Source organism: Girardinichthys multiradiatus, chromosome 17 (assembly GCF_021462225.1).
Source record: "Girardinichthys multiradiatus isolate DD_20200921_A chromosome 17, DD_fGirMul_XY1, whole genome shotgun sequence".
NCBI classification, from domain to species: Eukaryota; Metazoa; Chordata; class Actinopteri; order Cyprinodontiformes; family Goodeidae; genus Girardinichthys; species Girardinichthys multiradiatus.
Window position 1 is genome coordinate 4,666,222 of NC_061809.1, and position 15,553 is coordinate 4,681,774.

Here is a 15,553-nt window from a genome sequence, read left to right on the forward strand (position 1 = left end):
TGCTTTACACTAGAGCCAGATTCACCCAGTTACACTCACAGACGCGTGCACTTTTGTACGCCGATATATAGATCAGTAGACAACTTGAAGTTCAATTCAATTCAATTCAAAGATATTTTATTGATCCCCAAGGGAAAATTTGAAGTTAAGTGCCTTGCTCAGGGGGACATCGACATGTAACAGGAAGAAACTGGAATCGAACCCACAGCTTTTGGTTTGCAAGACAACTACTCTTCCCACTCAACCACAGTAGCCTCAGAAGCATGGCACGTGGGCCGAAGACAAAAGGGACTGGACTGTTCTCAACGGTCCGCTTTTCAAATGAAAGACAATGTAGTATTTTATTTGGAAATCAAGGTCTCAGAGCCTGGAGGAAAAGTTGAGAGGCACAGAATCCCAGCTGCTTGAGATTTCCTCAGTCGGGGATGATTTGGGGTGCCATGCCATCTGCTGCTGTTGGTCCATTGGGTTTTCTAAAATCCACAGTCAACCAAGCCATCTACCAGGACATTTCAGAGGACTGCATGCTTCCTTTTGCTGACAGGCTTTATGGAGATGCTGTTTTTATTTTCCATCAGTCTTTGGCAAATGGTCTAAGGTACCAACACCTGCTTTAAACTCCATGGTAACACCAGCAAACTGACCTGACCTAAGCTCCACAGAGAATCTATGGGGCCGTTGTCAAAAGAAGGACGAGAGACACCAGAACCAACAATCCAAAGCCACTTGGATTTCCTGAACATCTCCACCATGCCATGCTGCACTGATGCAGTAAGTCATGCACAAGGAGACCTAACCCAGTACTAAATGCAGATACTGTACAGTACATGGACATACTTTTTAGTGCTCCACATATCTATATTAATAATATACTTTAGTGGTCTGATGTAATGTTCTGAGAAACTGATTTTTAATTTTTTTTCAAATCAACTGTAAAACACAATCATCAAAATTAATTTATAATATTTTTTGTGTAATGAACATATATAGTTAAGTCTAAAATTAATCATTCACCAGCCAGATTTAATTTTTTTTGATCAACCAAATGTGACAGGCATGTCTTAAAAAAGGTAAAAACTATGTAATAGGAGTATTATTTTGTTAAGCTGTTTTTGTTTCCATTTTATTTTTAAATGGAATGTAAAAAAAATGTATATCCTTCTATATAATCAATAGAAAACTCTTAATTGTGAAGCAATCAAACCCTTCTAATAATTGCTAAACAGCTTTTTTTATGTTTCCTCTGGTATTTTGATTATTTATCTTTGGTTATGAGCTCTAAGTCTTTGAGGTTGGAAGGCCTCCTTAACATCACTCTAATCTTTAGGTCCATCTACAGATTTTCTGTCAGATTCAATCCAGGACTCTGGGTAGGCTGTTCCAAAACATGAATATTGTTTACAGCCAGAAAAAAAGATGGCAGAAAAACATATTACTTTAATTCAATTCAATTCAATTCAAAAATACTTTATTAATCCCAAAGGGAAATTAAATGTTGTTATAGTTTATATTCTGACGGTTTCCTCAAAGAGCCATTGTAGATGCTGATGGCTGTGGGCAGGAAGGATCTCCTGTAGCGCTCCGTCTTACAGCAGATCTGAAGAAGCCTCTGACTGAAGACACTCTGTTGTTGTAGGACAGTCTCATGAAGAGGATGCTCAGGGTTCTCCATAATGTTCTTCATTTTATGAAGAATCCTTCTTTCCACAATGATCTCCAGAGGTTCCAGAGGAGTCCCCAGAACAGAGCCAGCCTTTTTTATCAGCTTGTTGAGTTTTTTTAAGTCCCTGGCTCTGATGCTGCTTCCCCAGCAGATGATGGTAGAAGAGATCACACTTTCCACAACAGACTTATAGAAGATATGCAGCATCTTGCTGCAAACACAGTGGCATCTCCACTCTAGTCTGTTGTCCAGATGAACACCAAGGTATTTATACTCCTCCACTACCTCCACTTCTTCTCCCATGATAGAAATAGTTTTTGACTTATTCCTGTTTCTCTTAAAATCTAAAATCATCTCCTTTGTTTTAGTCACGTTCAAAATGAGATGATTGTTTCCACGCCATGCCACAAAGCGGTCCACCACCTTCCTGTACTCAGCTTCTTGTCCATCTCTGATCCACCCCACGACTGCAGAATCATCCGAGTATTTCTGCAGATGACAAGAGTCTGTCTTGTACTGGAAGTCTGAGGTGTACAGAGTGAACAAGAATGGTGAGAGTACAGTACCCTGTGGTGCTCCTGTGCTGCTGACTACCTGGTTAGACTCACAACCCTTCAGTCTCACAAACTGTGGTCTGTTTGTCAAGTAGTCTTTGATCCAGGAGATTGTTGAGGCCTCCACCTGAGTCTTCTGGAGTTTCTGACAAAGCAAATCAGGTTGGATTGTATTAAATGCACTGGAGAAATCAAAGAACATGATCCTCACAGTGCTGCTGGCTTTGTCCAGATGACAGTGGGTTTGTTGAAGCAGGTGTATGATGGCATCTTCAACTCAAACTCCACAGCGATAAGCAAACTGAAGGGGGTCCTGATGGTTTACTGTTTGCTTACTCAGGTGGGCCAACAGGAGTCTCTCTAGGACCTTCATGATGTGAGATGTCAGGGCAACAGGTCTATAGTCATTGAGGACTGATGGGTGAGCTTTCTTTGGTACCGGAACAAGACAGGAGGTCTTCAATTTTCTTTCTGCTCTCGTTGGAGGAGGACGCTTTTTCTCTGTCTCCCACCCCCTCCCATATCTGCCCTGCTTCAGCTCTGTGTCTTGTCTTTGGAGCCTCTTTTTGCATATCTTCCAAATTCTTAGTTATGGATTTGTTCAGCTGGTCTCTCAATGCAATTGATCAAATTTTCTCGAGGAGAAGACAGGGTGAAGGAGAGCCCAACTTGTCCGGACTGGACGTTTTTCTCCGGATACACAATGGACTCCTGGCAGAAGTGGAGGATTGTGTGTCTGTCGATAATGTCAGTCGAGGATGTGGAAGATGTGTATATAATTGGATGTTTGATATCAGGATTTCTGCTTTTTGGGGTCAGCGGTTACCTGGCATATCGAGAAATTCGGAGAGTGTCAGCAGCTGTTCTGGCTATTGTAAGGCTGCCTGGCATGTGTGATGGGATCTTCAGAGCGATCAGCACTCAGACTGAGATGTTACGTGAGCTGAATCGCAGACTGGATGTGATCCTTACACAGGATCGCAGGCAGGTTGCGGTTCCTGGACTCAGGGGTGAAATGGGATAAATCTTGGAGAAAGTTGTTCGCTCGGATCTGGCGGAAAGGACCAGGAATTTGGCTGTTTGGATTCCTTTGAGAAGCACCAGCAAGACTCTCAAGGCTGACGGAAAATTAAGAGTCAGCCTAACCCAAATAATTATTGTTTTTCTGAATCTGGCTCCCCTGCACGGCCTTGATGGCTGGCTATCTTCAACCTCTCCTGGAAGTTATGTAAACATGACGCTCTGCTCCCTCCCTTCCCTGAGGACACCTGTGGACCTGCTCAGAACTTTGTGGCCCGTTGATGAACATTCCAACGAACCATCAAGGACAATGGCCTCTGTGACAGTGCTTCATGGACTTACTTGCACACAATCACTTGCACACACACACATGCTCAAGATAAACATATGCACCCCCTCACACCACCTTCACCGTTCCCGGCATGATGTTGTTTTGTCAACTTGTTGCTTCGTTGTGCTGAGGTTTTTTGCAATCTCAAACTGTATCCTGCTAAGTATAAAGTGTGAAATATGGTTTTTTTTTCCTCTACTTACCTAATGTGGCCTCTTTTCTCATCTAGCAAGGGCAGCGCCTGTGAGTGGGCAGCAAAGCCTCGGTGACCCGTCCCCCCTTGTCTTGTGTCATGATGTATGTTTGGATGGGTTGTACTGGAATTCTAATTTCCCCTCGGGGATCAATAAAGTATCTTTGAATTGAATTGAATTCCACAACACCGGAACCTTCTTCTGGGCCAGGCTAAGGTTGAAGAGGTGCTGCAGAATCCCACAGAGTTGCTCTGCACAGACCGTCAGGACTCTAGGGCTGACATGATCTGGACCTTCAGCCTTATTCCGATTCAGTCTCTCCAGTTGTCTCTTCACCTGACTTCTTGAGACACACAGGTGGAAGGGGGAAGCAAAGGAAGCATCAGCATCTTCTGATATGGTTGAAGGCAAACATGTAGAAGCAGAAGGGTCTAGGGCTGAGGTGGAAGATACAAAATGTGAGGTGTTACTGGACAGCTGTGGGTCCTGTGGGTCAAAGGAAGATGGAATGTCTGTTTGGCTGTGAGCAGGAGAGGAGGATGCGAAGCTTGTTTCTGAACTGAACCTATTGAAGAATGTGTTCAGTTCATTGGCTCTGTCCAGACCTCCATCAGTCTGATCTTCTTTCTGCTTGAAACCTGTGATCTTCATCCCTGTCCACACATCTCTGATATTGTTTTGCTGGAGCTTGCTCTCCAGCTTCTTCTTGTACACCTCCTTGCTGTCTCTTATCTTGACTTTAAGTTGCTTCTGTATAATCCTCAATAATTCTCTGTCTCCCTCTCTGAAGGCTCTTTTTTTCTTGTTAAGCAGGTCCTTCAGGTCACTGGTGATCCAAGGTTTGTTATTGGGGAAGCATCTCACGGTTCTGGTGGGGATGATGTTATCCACACAGAAGTTTACACGCTCAGTCATGACATTGATGTCCTCTCCATGTGGCTGGCACAGTGCGTCCCAGTCTGTAGCCTCAAAGCATCCTTGCAGGACTTCTTCAGCTTCCTGTGACCATTTTCTCACAGTCCTCTTTATTACAGGTTGTCTCTGAACAAGGGGCTTATTTTTCCGAGCAGAGAAAAACAAGATTGTGATCTGATTTGCCTAGAGAAGGTCGTGCTGTAGAGATGTATGAGTCCTTTACATTTGCATAAAACAAATCCAATGTTTTGTTTTCTCTGGTAGAGCAGCTGATAAATTTAAACCTAAATATAACGGATGTGAATAGTTTTTCATGTAACTGTATAATATTAAAGTTTCATTTTTTATTTACTGAATCACTAAAATAAATTAACCAGTAAAAACACTCAATACTGACAATCATCACATGTTATAGGCTAGATAATACAACAACTAAATATCAGAATAAGTTTATAAGGAGCTCTTAGCATTCTGAGTCATTGCCATGCTATGGTAGCTCTAGGGCTGGGCGATATGGCTTAAAAATAAAATCTCCGATTTTTTTATACCAAATCCGATTAATCGATTTAGTTTCCTCTTTCATTTCATGAAAACAAATTTGAGAAATTATTTTCAACTTGCTTTTATTTCAATCATCCACCTGGAAGTTGACCCGACTTCAAATCTCAACTAAAAACAAGCTGTTAAACGTGTTTGTAGAACAAGATGCAGGCCATTCACCAAGATGGAAGGCCCTGCCATCGTTAACCCTGACAATACAACAAAAAATGCCTGTGATATTACACATTAGCTAGTTTCTCAGTTTTGAGTATACATCTCAAAACAAGCCTAACTTCACTTGTTTAACTTCAACAACTAGCTTAAAAAATAAAACAATATAAAAAATGCCTTGTCTTAGGGTAAAAAACGTTTCCCCTTTAGAATATTTTGACAGTATATTTTCTTAAACAGAAAGTCAACACTGTATGCCATTATCAAAACATCTTCCCTTTTTGGGACTAATACAGTGCAAAATAAAATTGCATTAGATTTCACAAACGTTTTAAGAAAATATAGCTTATGTATACAAAACAGTCAGTCAGTCAGTCATTTTCTACCGCTTATTCCATAGTGGGTCACGGGGGAGCTGGTGCCTATCTCCAGCAGTCTATGGGCAGGAGGCCCATAGACTGCTGGAGATAGGCACCAGCTTATGTATACAAAACAGTATTTCAATAAATCCCTGATACAATCATGGAAAAGATTACATCATCCTTGATTTCTTTTTCTAAATGTATATTACTTGAAGAAAACAATGAACAAGAAATCAAGGGTTATGTAATATTTTTTTTCTATGACTGTATGTAAACAAAATGAAAGAGTTACTTTTCAAACATATATTCATTGCATAGTCAGCAAAATCAATATGACATACTTGCTGTCTTTTGAGTTTTTTCTACAAATTTTTGGCAAGAAAAACAAGCCTGTCTACTGCATCTGGCTTCAGGCATGCCCTGTAGCATGTAACAATGCCCCCTCCCACACTAAAAACCCTCTCTGATGGGGCACTAGTAGCAGGGACAGAAAGATATTTCTTGGCCAGTTTCCTGAGTCTTGGAAAGTTTGGTTCGTGGCGCTTCCACCACTGAAGTGGATCGGTGTCTGGGTTGACCTCCGAGGTCAACAGGTAGGTTGCCAGCTCAGTTTCTATTTTCACAGTCTCTGATTCATGGGGACATGGCACTGTCACATTTTTTTTGAAGAAGGCACCTAAAGTCATTTTCTTATTGGGCGGAGCCTGTTCTTTGCACATATGCACAGCTGCACCAATTAGCTGGTGTGATGCACTTGTTTCAGCAGGCAGAGACATCAGTTCAGTGACTGCCCTTTTTTTGATGTGTTCCACCCTGCCTGGGTCAATGTAGGTTGTCCGGAACCTGGGATCCATTAGTGAGGCCATGTCTAAGAGTTCATCTTGCACATTGTTGCTATATTTATCATTAAGGTACTGCTGTATGTTTTTTTTTATTGTTTTAGTGAGCTCAGTGTCTTCCTCCGCTGGCTGTAGGAGACTGGTTTTAAACAAATGGAGAACCGGTTTAATGTAGGAAACACTGACATATGCCTCACCAGACAGGGCATCAGTAAAGTCTTGGAGGGGTCGAACAGCCTTATTTACAGATTCCAAAACATCAATGTCTTGCCAAGTGGGCACAAGATGCCGGCTTTTCTTGTCTGAACCCAAGACACGAACTATCGCTTTCTCCTGTTCCAGAAATCTCTGTATCATTTTTTGACGCGAACCCCATCTAGTTGGGGACTCTGTTATTAGTTGATGCAGGGGTAGACCAAGCTCAGCCTGTACTTCACTCAGTTCTCTTCGTTTTTTCCAACTGTAAGAAAAGGCAGCAGTAGCCTTTTTACAAACCCCTATGGCACGTTCAATCCGTGGGTCCTTCACATCATTCTCTGTATAATAATGAAAACACAAATGCATCAGGTTTACTGTTATAATAAGCTACAATTAACTTACTGGTCAATTTTGACTTTTTTCTCTGATATTATTTTACAGATGTAGGGACACAGACACACACATACTCACATGGTACATGTACATACGTATATACATACATTTTGTATAAATATGTATTATTTGATGAAAATACATGAATTGCTTATGTATTAAGTGTACTGTGTATTTTCTGTGGGAAAATGGCCATGAATGCATGTCAAATGACAAAAAAAGACGCTATGTATGACATGTATATAAAATACAAAATAAGATTTACTAAATATATATAGATTCGATTCTTACGTATGGCATTATGTAGTTTATGTCCAAAGCACTGGAGGTTTGGCCACCCGATGTCTTTCAGAGCTTTAATAATGTTGGTGCCGCTGTCTGTTGTCATACAGATGAGTCGGTCTTCTGAAAGGTTCCAGGAGTTCAGAGCGTCTTTTAACCCCTCGGCAATGACCTGACTTTTGTGATCATCGGGAAAGTAAGCTGTTTGTAGGCAGACACTTCATAGAGCCCAGTCATCGTCGACAAAATGCACAGTCAAACTCATATATGGCTCCATTGTCCGACTGGCCCACAAGTCTGTTGTGGCAGAGAAAAAACTTATAGCCGCCAGCTCTGTTGCAATCCTTTCACGTGTGCAGTTGTACAGGTGGGGCAAGGCAACTTCAGCAAAATATTTCCGGCTGGGTAGTACATACCTTGCGTCTAAAGTTTTCAGCAGGTGAATGAAGCCAGACTTTTCCACTGTATAAATAGGCACAGTATCTTTGGCAATAAACAACGCGACAGCATCCGTGATCGCTTTCCATCGGGCCCCAGTCTTTTCGTAGGGAACACTGTATGAAAATGATTCCCCTAAGGTGGGTTGTCTCTTGGCAGGGATTTCTGGTCTGTTGCTGTCCTGAGCTTTTCGTAGAGAGCAGCATTTCTCCCACTCCACTGAGTGCTTCTGTTTCAAGTGTTGAAATAAATTCGTAGTGCTTCCACCTTTAGTAGCAACAGGCTTTAAACAGATTTTACAACGTGCTGTGTGTTGCTCCAAGTCCGTGGTCGCGAAACCGAACCAGTTCCATATAATTGATGAAGTCGTGCCTTTTTTGGGAACAAGGTCTTCCTTGCTAGATGCCATTTTCGGTGTTTCTGTGAGAGACAGGTCTACTGACGTCACTCAGCTACAGAGGCCCGAGGAGTTCACTGGCGCGACAGAAAAAAATTCAGATTTCCCTAAAATTAAATCTTCATTAATTGCAAATTCGAATTAATCGATAAAATCGATTTATCGCCCAGCCCTAGGTAGCTCGTACTTGTATTAGTCGTACTTGTCATCTTCCGCTTATCTGAGACCGGGTTGCGAGGGCAGCAGTCTAAGCAGAGATGCCCAGACTTCCCTCTCCCCAGACACCTCCTCCAGGAGGAGCCCGAGGCGTTTCCAGGCCAGCCGAGAGACATAGTCCCTGCAGCCGTCCCCTGGGCCTCCTCGCAGTGGGATGTGTTATTGTATTTGTTTACTGTGCAAGGCCCATTTTTCCAACATATGCTGCATTGTAAGGCCCCACCACTCCTTTTAGGGGCCCAAGGCCTGGTCCCATAAGAAAAGGTGCTGATTTTGGGTTAGGATGAGTTTAGGACTATGGTGTGAAATTAGTTTAGGTTAGGTTGAGGGTTAGGTCATACAAATGAATGAAAAACGAATGCAAGTTAATGCAAAGTTCCTGTAAAGACAGAAAGACATAATATATATATATATGTGTGTGTGTATGTGTGTGTGTGTGTGTGTGTGCATGTGTGAAACACACTGTGCTCTGTAGAAACTATTTGAAGCTGAAAGGAGTAATTTAAGCATGGACCATTTATTTATATGTTTTACACAACGTCTCTGTTTTATAGGTGTTGTTAAAAAATTCATTGACTTAGTGTTGGCCAACACACACTGCACCAAAAACCAAACAGGGAATTCTTAGCAGGTAAAATAAATTTTTTTTTTCATTTAGCACATTACAGAGTTCTTCATTAAACCTTTCACATAACATAACAGCATGACCATAATGACATGTAATCTCTCTTCTGTTCCTTCTGATATTAGACTGGTAAGTGTAGAAAATACCACTGATCTTTCAAATGTATGATATTGTGTTTTTTTTCTTTCTTTATATTCCATCGTGTTGTTTCTATATGTTAAAAGGTGTTACTATAAGTTTCAATTGTTTCAATGATGGAATAAACCTACCCAGAATATTATGCTTTGTCTGTTTTGTTCATTCCTCTCAGTGCAATAGATGGGGGTTAGTCTGGGTCTGACTTACCCGAAGAGGAATAGATTTTTTTAATTAACCAAATCGGTTTTTGAGTTCCCAGTTATATTTTCAGTATACCAAAAATCTACTGATACCATGGTAAATTAGCCCGGGCAAGGTCTAGATCAAAACTCATTTTCGGGATTTAACTATGATGTAAGGTGGCATGATATCATGAAAATATGTCACTGAGATGTTATTGCTGAATATTGCAATGTGATACTAATTAATTCTAACCCAATTTTTTACTCTTTTCTTTTGTTTCCTTTTATGTCCTTACTGCTTTTTATGAGCTTTAGCATTGTAGTCATTCAAAATATACACTGCTCAAAAAAATAAAGGGAACACTTAAACAACACAATATAACTTTAAGTAAATCAATCTTCTGTGAAATCAAACTGTCCTAGGAAGCAACATTGACAATCAATTTCACATGCTGTTGTCCAAATGGAATAGACAACAGGGGGAAATCTTTGGTGATTAGCAAGACACACTCAATAAAGGAGTGGTTCTGCAGGTGGGACCACAGACCACTTCTCAGTACCTATGCTTTCTGGCTGATGTTTTGGTCACTTTTGAATGTTGGTGGTGCTTTCACACTCGTGGTAGCATGAGACGGACTCTACAACCCACACAAGTGGCTCAGGTAGTGCAGCACATCCAGGATGGCACATCAATGCGAGCTGTGGCAAGAAGGTTTGCTGTGTCTGTCAGCATAGTGTCCAGAGCCTGGAAGCTCTACCAGGAGACAGGCCAGTACACCAGGAGATGTGGAGGAGGCCGTAGGAGGGCAACAACCCAGCAGCAGGACCGCTACCTCCGCTTTTGTGCAAGGAGGAACAGGAGGAGCACTGCCAGAGCCCTGCAAAATGACCTTCAGCAGGTCACAAATGTGCATGTGTCTGCACAAACAGTTAGAAACCGACTCCATGATGGTATGAGGGCCAAATGTCCACAAATGGGTGTTTTGCTCACAGCCCAACACCGTGCAGGACGCTTGGCATTTGCCATAAAACCAGGATTGGCAAATTCGCCACTGGTGCCCTGTGCTCTTCACAGAAGAAAGCAGGTTCACACTGAGCACATGTGACAGACGTGACAGAGTCTGGAGACACCGTGGAGAGAGATCTGCTGCCTGCAACATCCTTCAGCATGACCGGTTTGGCAGTGGGTCAGTAATGGTGTGGGGTGGCATTTCTTTGGAGGGCTGCACGGCCCCCCACGTGCTCGCCAGAGGTAACCTGACTGCCATTAGGTACCGAGATGAGATCCTCAGACCTCTTGTGAGACCATATGCTGGTGCGGTTGGCCCTGGGTTCCTCCTAATGCAGGACGATGCTAGACCTCATGTGGCTGGAGTGTGTCAGCAGTTCCTGCAAGATGAAGACATTGAAGCTATGGACTGGCCCGCCCGTTCCCCAGACCTGAATCCGATTGAACACATCTGAGACATCATGTCTCGCTCCATCCTCCAACGTCACGTTGCACCACAGACTGTCCAGGAGTTGGTGGATGCTTTAGTCCAGGTCTGGGAGGAGATCCCTCAGGAGACCATCCGTCTCATCAGGAGCATGCCCAGGCGTTGTAGGAAGGTCATACAGGCACTTGGAGGCCACACACAATACTGAGCCTCGTTTTGACTTGTTGTAAGGACATTACATCAAAGTTGGATCAGCCTGTAGTGTGTTTTTCCACTTTAATTTTGTGTGTGACTCCAAATCCAGGCCTCCATTGGTTTATAAATTTAATTTCCATTGATGATTTTTGTGTGATTTTGTTGTCAGCACATTCAACTTTGTACAAAACAAAGTATTCAATGAGAATATTTCATTCATTCAGATCTAGGATGTGTTATTTGAGTGTTCCCTTTATTTTTTTGAGCAGTGTACATAAACTGTGGGCATCAAAGGCAGTGAATGTTCATCAAACACACCATGTATACTACTGCCATGTAGTATATAGACACCCTTCAATCAAACACATTTTACAGGTTATGAAGGAATAAAAACAGGTGGCAACAGACATTTTGAATCAGCCATTTAAAATAGAGTGACCACTTGGTGTTACTGCTAGTAGAGATGATCAAAACAGGAAAACAAATGTGCTGGGTCAAAAAAGCATGATAAATATCCAATTATCAGAAGCTCAATGTGGTGTTTCCAAATTAGAAAACTGACTCTACACCTGGAGGAATTTTTGTTTAATATCATGACAGAGTCAAATTGGAAAAGAACTAATACATTTAGTTGCCTTAAGCTTTTCTAAACTAATATATGACAAAAACACTTTTTGACCAACAGGCTATAGCTTTTATTTTCAGATTTTGAATTAACAGTGGACAACTTGTTTGTATAGAAAAACAGCTCTGGATCAAGGAACGGTGATTAAAAAGAGAACTTGTTGTGCAAAGTCATCCTGGACCAGAGATTTCAGCAGGTCACCATCAAAACTGTTCAGGTTTTTTGAAAGTTTCTGTTTGACTGATAATCTGACAGAAGTTCACATCACATTTTCAGGAATGTGTTCTCTCCCCACTCCTCTTCTCCCTCTACACAAAAAACATCTACTACTGAAGTTTGCAGATGACACTGCTGCCTTTGGTCTGATCCAGGACAGTGATGAGTCTGCATATAGACAGGAGGTGGGTTTTCTGGTACACTGGTGTGGTCAGAACCACCTTAAACTTAACCCACTCAAGACTGTGGAGATGATGGTGGACTTTTGGACAACACCACCCCACACACACCCCTCACCATTCTCAATAACATTGTGCTGTGGACATCTTCCGGTTCCTAGGAACCACCATTTCTCGACACCATGAGAAGGTCTTCATGTGCAGGCCACGTAAATGGCCTGAACTTGCTTCCAAAGACCCTAAAGTGCTTTACGCTACAATAATTAATTCCCCCATTCATACACACCCTGACAGTGGTGAGCTACATTGTAGCCACAACTGCCCTGGGACAGACTGACATAAGTGAGGCTGCCATAAAATCGGCACCACCATCAGCAGGCAAGGAGGGTGAAGTGTCTTGCCCAAGGACACAACGACTGAGACAACGGGAGCTCACACACTTAACAACAAACGCCAGAATCAAAGCCTCACTAAGAACCAGGGATTCAGCCAAACTAAGCAGGATGATGTGCCCTGTTTCCAAACTGTATTGCACTGTAACAATAAATAAAATACTCCTAAACTTTTAGAAAAATAAGCAACAGATAGGAGGGATCTTTCCGTGGAGGGCTCTGAAAAGACTGAAAGGGCGACATGCAGAAACTTTCCAAATTGCTTCAACAAAATACTGTGACTTGTGACCGTAACGCTGACTGAAAACCACAACGACACTGCCGTAGTAACAAAGTGAAAACTTTGACCATGACTTGTCTTTAGACAAGAATTGGGCTTACCTTCAGCTTCCCGTCGTTTAGTGAACCGCCTTTGTTTTAAGTTCTTCTTCTGGTGTTTATTGACGAACAGCAAAAAAAACTAAAGGTGTGCATTACCGCCACCAACTGGTACACAATGTGGCTCATCACAGATTAATATCTAGATTGTACGTCTACATGTACAGTATTATCAACGCTTTTTAATCATGTAATAATTTGTATATGTTTGCTCCTATTCTAAATGTTTCTTTAATTCTTTCAAATTCTCTCTTCACCGATGTTTTTTCTTGCTCATATGTCTGACATACCAAGATGCTTCATCCTTCCCACACATTTTTTTGTATTATGCTTTGCTAATTTAAAAGTGTATAATTAAGTCCCAAAAATCTTTGTCTTCTTATTATTCTTTCCTACTCATTCTTCCAGTTCTTATTTCTTCTACTGACTCATTATTGATCCAATTAAACAATGTTTTTTTTCTTTCCCCATCTCACCTTTTTTGCCATTCTTTCTTCTGTTTTGTTTGATGATACTCCTTATGTCTGATTTACTTGTATTTACTATAAAATTAATATGATTTTGAGTTGCCTTCTTCGCTATTCTATCTGCCATCTCTGCCTTTCTATTCTAGTATGTGCTGGTATAGTTAAAAATGCTCAATGAACTCAATAGTACAGAACTTAAATATAAGCAAATGATAATTTTAATGGTTTTATGACCTCCACCCACTGTACTGCTAAGGTCTAGAAAGAAGGCTGCCCACCAGGGAATTGCTAAGCCTCCGTACCTATGGTGTTTGCATGTGTGTCCTGTTCACACCCTCACCAATACAGCGCCAACTGAGTCCAAGGACCCACAGAGATCCCCAAAGATGCCATGGAGAGTCCCAACAGGAGGGGGCAATCTGAGAGAACCTGAGAAAACCCCACGCCCAGCTAACACAGCAGGCCCCAAGTTTTCTTCTTTTTATTCTGTTGGTTTTTCTTACAAGCGGACACTGTCTCCAAAAAAAAAAGTCTGCTAACTTTTTTTTTTATTACTATATTTAAACTATTTTTATTCTTCCAGTCCTTAAGTATCTTATTTTTTTACAATGCTTAGAACTGCAAGAATGGTGTGGCATCTGTTTATTTCCGTATATACTTTTGTGATGTCACCAAGAAGGCAAAGTAAGGAGCAGACTGGGATTCTGTACTCAAGGCATGTTGATAGGTCTCCACATAATCCCAATTAAATACTGTTGTACCTTACATTATACAAGTTTCCTCAAAGAGTAGTTATAGATGATGATAGCTGTGGGCAGAAAGGATCTATTGTAAAATTAGTCAGTATTATAGCAGATCTGAGGAAGCTTATGACTAAAACAACACTCATTAAGAATTCCACTTCATCTTTCTGATCTCCAGAGCTTTCAGAGCAGTCCTCAGAAGAAAGCGTTCCTTCTTTAGCAGCTTATTGAGGTTTTTAAAGTCAGAGAATACGCTCTCCAAAGCAGACTTATAGAACATATACATCATCTTGTATCTCACCACCTCAGCTGTGGCTGAGGTGGTAAGAGTTTCTCCTATAACCGATGGGTTGCAGGTACGAACCCCTGCTGTGTTTGTCTCAGTCATTTTGTCCTTGGGCAAGACACTTCACCCAACTTGCCTGCTGATGGTGGTCAGAGGGCTCAGTGGTGCATGTGTATGTCAGCCTCACTTCTGTCAGTGTTCCCCAGGGCAGCTGTGGCTCTACATTGTAGCTCACTACTGTGAAGGTGTGAATTGTAGTGTAAGGGTCTCTGGGTTGATAAAGCGCTATACAAGTTCAGGCCATTTACCATCTTACTGAAAGACTGATGGATGCTCTCTTTAGAAGTACAGTCTGCTCTATCCCTTCTTGTAGACAGCTTCACTGTTACATCTCCAGTCTAGTCTAGACTAACCATCATTGCTCTCAACAGATTTAAGAAGTGTTCCCACCTCTGCTGTTATGTAAAAATGTTTTTCATTTCTTGTGGTTTGTTGTTGTTTTCATGCACAAACATACATGCACATTTCCCCCAATTTTTTAAATCATCCTACTCAGTTGCACATTTCTTTTAACCTTTAATCACATTTCATTTAATCTTATTAATCTGAATATTTTTAATAACTGTACAGTATTTTTATGTTGTAAATTATCCCTTACTGCAGTCTGCTATTTTTTGTATTTATATTTTATATAAATACAAAACAAACTGAGTTTATTGTTTTTTATGATAAATATTTTTTGTATTTATAACTTTGTGTATTTCAGCATACTGTTTGCCTTTCACTTTGCTGCTAGTACAAGTGGATTTCCCCACTGTGGGACAATAAAGGATATTTCTATTTTATTTCTTTTGTATAACATCTAGTCTGCTGTCGAGGTGAACACTGACCTATTTATACTCCCCAACCCCCTCCACTTCTTTATTTTATTCTCCTGAAATCTACAATTATCCCCTTTGTTCTCTTCGTTTATTAACATTCAACATAAGAGGATTGTTTTGACACAAATCCGTCCACGAGCTCTTTGTACTTAGCTTCTTGTCCATCTCTGATGCATCTGATGACTGGCAAGTCATTAAGTATTTCTGCAGATGACAGGACTTTATCTTGTACTTGAGGTCTGAGGTGTGCAGAATGAAAGGAGTGGTGAGAGTACAGTCCCCTGTAGTGCTCCTTGC

General features: G+C 41.4%; 1 protein-coding gene across 2 annotated transcripts in view; it reads right to left on the reverse strand.

Annotated features, from left to right (window-relative positions):
* The window catches only part of arhgef39 (Rho guanine nucleotide exchange factor (GEF) 39), a 98,231-nt gene extending 85,264 nt beyond the window's left edge, over positions 1 to 12,967 (reverse strand). For both annotated transcript variants that reach the window (XM_047389335.1, XM_047389334.1), the window contains exon 1: positions 12,883 to 12,967. The gene's annotated coding sequence lies outside the window, so the exon portion shown is untranslated. The remainder of the gene's footprint in view (positions 1 to 12,882) is intronic.
* Between the last annotated feature and the right edge of the window lie 2,586 nt (positions 12,968 to 15,553).